The sequence below is a fragment of the Trachypithecus francoisi genome, unplaced genomic scaffold (genome assembly GCF_009764315.1).
Source record: "Trachypithecus francoisi isolate TF-2019V2 unplaced genomic scaffold, Tfra_2.0 Lachesis_group6, whole genome shotgun sequence".
Taxonomy (NCBI): Eukaryota; Metazoa; Chordata; class Mammalia; order Primates; family Cercopithecidae; genus Trachypithecus; species Trachypithecus francoisi.
Window position 1 is genome coordinate 38887486 of NW_022681471.1, and position 4819 is coordinate 38892304.

The 4819-nt window shown below is 42.0% G+C and overlaps 1 pseudogene; it reads left to right on the top strand.

Moving 5' to 3' along the window:
• Positions 1-314: 314 nt before the first annotated feature.
• Positions 315-638, top strand: LOC117077953 (annotated as a pseudogene).
• Positions 639-4819: the final 4181 nt, after the last annotated feature.

Genomic DNA, 4819 nt, shown 5'->3' on the forward strand with positions numbered 1-4819 from the left:
AAACAGAAACAGAGACAATGTGAGAAAGCATAAGAAAGATTTAAGAAAAACTCTAGCACCTTAGAGAAAGAAACTACATAGGATCATGATAGATTGCCATATAAAAAGAGAAAAGTCTCTTTTTGTCCACCTTTACTGAGGTATAATTGACAAAAATTATAAATATTTACAGTGTATAATGTGATATTTTTATATATGTATACATTGTCTCATGATGGCTACAATCAAACCAATTAACACATTCATCACCTCACATATCTTGTATGTGTGTGTGGTGAGAACATTTAAGATTTATTCTCTTGGCGTGCCGGATCATGGCGCAGGGGCAGCGCAAGTTCCACGCGCACAAGCCCGCAAAGAGCAAAGGCAGCGGCGGCCTCTGAAAAGAATCGGGGCCCGAGAAAAGGCGGTAGTGTTATCTCTCCAAGAAGGCGCGTGTTGTGCAGCAGCAAAAGCTCAAGAAGAACCTAGAAGTCGGGATCCGGAAGAAGATCGAACATGACATGGTGATGAAAGCCAGCAGCAGCCTGCCCAAGAAGCTGGCACTGCTGAAGGCCCCGGTCAAGAAGAATGGGGTGGCTGCCGCCACCTCCTCCAACAAGACACCTTCCTGAGGATGCTGGCCCCAGCGCAGGCCAACACCCAACCCCCTGCCTCCATATGGGATCTTACAAGTGATCTCACACTCTGCACTGTCAGGAAGAGGATCCCATCCCCCAGCACTGGGCTTCACCTAGAACTCCAGCAGGGGCCAAGGGTGCTGAGAACCCGGCAATGACCAGGAAGATACAGTCACCAACTTCATCTGTCCCCGTGCCCTTTCCCAGGTCCTGCCTCCACAGGTTTAACCCAGAACAATAAATCTGGCTTTGTCATCCCTCTTGCAAAAAAAAAAAAAAAAAAAAAAAAAAAGATTTATTGTCTCAGTATACCAAGGAATACTATGCAGCTATAAAAAATAATAAAATCATGTCCTTTGCAGCAACATGGATGGAGCTGGAGGCCACAATCCTAAGCAAACTAATGAAGGAACAGAAAACCAATTACCACATGTTCTCATTTACAAGTGAAACCTAAACTTTGAGCATGCATAGATGTAAAGATGGGAACAATACACATTGTAGCCTACTAGAAGAGGGAGGGAGGGAATGAGTCATGGGTTGAAAAACTACCTATTGGGGTACTATGCTCACTACCTGGGTGCAATATATCCATGTAACAAACCTGCACATTTATCTCCTATATCTAAAATGAAAGTTGAAATTTAAAAAGTACAATTTGCCTTCTCCACACTTACACACGTGTAACTAAGGGATACTGGAGGAAAAAAAATTCAACCATGTGGTTTCCAATTGCAGGCAGGTACTGTACATTGCATCTAATCCAATTTACTTGTCCCTGAACAACTCCAGTGACAGCTAAGTCTCCAATTTCAAGGATCAGTTCTGAACCCTCATTTTACTTGACTAGTTAGTTAGCAGCATTACCTTGTTTATCACTCCCTTCTCAAAACACTTTTCTCGGTATCCACTCTTGAGACCCCTCCTTCTTTATTGGCCATACTTTCCTATTGTCCTTTGATGATATTTTTTCTCCTTCTAGACCTCAATTTTTAAGGCTCAATTTTTTTCTATTCTTCTCTTTTCTAGTCAAAATCACTACTCAAGAGGACTCATCATATTCCACTATTACAAATAAACCTTGTAGGTTGACAACCTTAAAATGTATATTTCCAGCCTGACCTCTCTAAATATCAAGATACATATTATCTTGACTCAAAATCAATATGTATATATTCAATTGCCAACTCAATATTTCCTATCTCAAACTGAATTTGATTCCCACCTTTTGTCAGTCTGCTCTTATTACGTGCTGCCTGGTCTCAATAGATGGCAAGTCCATTTTCCTAATTGCTCAGACTGACATTTCTAGTAGTCATTCTTGACTTCTCTCTCTCTCATATACCACATCAAATTGTTAATCATATCCTAACAATGCTTGCTTCAAATATATTCAAAATTCACTTATATCTCATTGCCTCTACTAGTACCATTGTGCTACAAGCCACCATTATTTCTCATATTAATGACTTCAATTACTTCGGATATGATCTTCTGAATTTCAGCCTTTCTCTTGTGGTCTGTTTTCTACATATCAGTCAAAATGATCCTTTAAAAAACAAACCAGATCACAGGACTTCTCTGGTTCAAATGTCACCAATGACTTCGTGCCTCATTCAGAGTAGTTGATAAAGCATTTTGCAATTTGACCACAAGTTACTTCTTTGCTCTCATGCACCCTGCTTCAGCCACACTGATTCCTTTCTTTTCTTCAAACATGACAAGCACATATATCTCTTAGAAATCTTGCTCTAATCTGTGCCTGAAATGATTTCCTCCCCTACCCCCAACCACCACCTCCACAGATTATCCCTCATCTCATTCAAAACTTTTGCTAAAATACAACTTTATTAGAAAAATATTCCATGTCCACTCCTTAGAAAATAGTATTCCATTCCCCCTATCCCCTTACCTTGATTTTTCTTTATAAAACTATTTACTGCCTGACAATTAAAAAAAAACTTTGTCCTCCACACCTGCCCCCAAAACAGTAATGTCAGCTTGAAGAGGCTAGGGACTTCATTGCTCTATTCCCAGAGCCCACAACAGTTTTCCAAACATTTGCCATTATCAAAACCCTGTAGCAACCCTAATCCTTAATTTTACAAATGTTCTCTCCTCCTATTAAATGCATTTTGTCACCTCTTTGTGACTGCTCATAGCATTTCAATAAGACATATACTCCTACCATTTTACCTTAGATTTATCAATTGATCAAGCTAAATTGTCATTTTGAGTCATCTTTTAACTGACTTCTTGACGGCCTTTAGTCCTGTTAATTTTTCCCTCTTTTTTGTGTTTTTTCTTTTTGAGGTAGGTATTCTTTTTGCTTTTCTAATTTTAATATTTTAGTTTTTGTGGATACACAGTAGGTGTATATATTTATGAGATACATGACATATTTTGATATAGGCATGCAATTTTGCCTCTGTTTTGAAATGCATCCCTTGATATCCATAGCATCACAATATTTTGTTTCTTCTTATGCTTATCATGATTGCACCTTTTAAATATCTTTCGAATCTTTTCCTCTGTTCATCAACAAAATACTAGTTTCCTGTAGTGTTTTGTTAGACTCACTCTGCTTTTCTCCTTAATCTAGACATTTTACAAAGACAGTCTCATGAATTCCCATGATTTTAACCACTATCCATATTAAGCTTTACTTTGGGAGTCTTTCTTCCACCATTGCCTCAATTTTAGTTTTTTCTTTGTTGTTGTTCACAGTGATCCATGCAGACATAAAACAATAATGTGTCTGCTAAGACGTTGGTTTACATGTCCCAATCTATTCTTATTTAGTTTACACATAATCTGCTAATGAACCGTAATTCAACCCAAAAAGGCTATTGCTGTCAAACAAAGCATCTAGCTCCCCAAAATGAAAAATTAAATGAATGGGGGGACGGAGCAAGATGGCCGAATAGGAACAGCTCCAGTCTCCAACTCCCAGCGCAAGCGACACAGAAGACAGGTTATTTCTGCATTTTCAACTGAGGTACTGGGGTCATCTCACTAGGGAGTGCCGGACAATCGGTGCTGGTCAGCTGCTGCAGCCCGATCAGCAAGAGCTGAAGCAGGGCGAGGCAACACCTCACCTGGGAAGCGCAAGGGGGAAGGGAATCCCTTTTCCTAGCCAGGGGAACTGAGACACACAACACCTGGAAAATCGGGTAACTCCCACCCCAATACTGTGCTTTAAGCAAACGGGCACACCAGGAGATTATATCCCACACCTGGCCGGGAAGGTCCCACGGCCACGGAGCCTCCCTCATTGCTAGCACAGCAGTCTGCGATCTAACCGCAAGGCAGCATCGAGGCTGGGGGAGGGGCGCCCGCCATTGCTGAGGCTTAAGTAGGTAAACAAAGCCACAGAGAAGCTCAAACTGGGTGGAGCTCACAGCAGCTCAAGGAAACCTGCCTGTCTCTGTAGACTCCACCTCTGGGGACAGGGCACAGCTAAACAACAACAACAACAAAAAAGCAGCAGAAACCTGTGCAGAAGCAAAGGACTCTGTCTGACAGCTTTGAAGAGAGCAGTGGATCTCCCAACACGGAGGTTGAGATCTGAGAAGGGACAGACTGCCTGCTCAAGTGGGTCCCTGACCACTGAGTAGCCTAAGAGGGAGACATCCCCCACTAGGGGCAGTCTGACACCCCACACCTCGCAGGGTGGAGTACACCCCTGAGAGGAAGCTTCCAAAGTAAGAATCAGACAGGTACACTCGCTGTTCAGCAATATTCTATCTTCGGCAACCTCTGCTGCTGATACCCAGACAAACAGGGTCTGGAGTGGACCTCAAACAATCTCCAACAGACCTACAGCTGAGGATCCTGACTATTAGAAGGAAAACTATCAAACAGGAAGGACACCTACACCAAAACCCCATCAGTACGTCACCATCATCAAAGACCAGAGGCAGATAAAACCACAAAGATGGGGAAGAAGCAGGGCAGAAAAGCTGGAAATTCAAAAAATAAGAGCGCATCTCCCCCCTGCAAAGGAGCGCAGCTCATCACCAGCAACGGATCGAAGCTGGTCAGAGAATGACTTTGACGAGATGAGAGAAGAAGGCTTCAGTCCATGAAACTTCTCTGAGCTAAAGGAGGAATTACATACCCAGCGCAAAGAAACTAAAAATCTTGAAAAAAGAGTGGAAGAATTGACAGCTAGAATAATAATGCAGAGAAGGTCATAA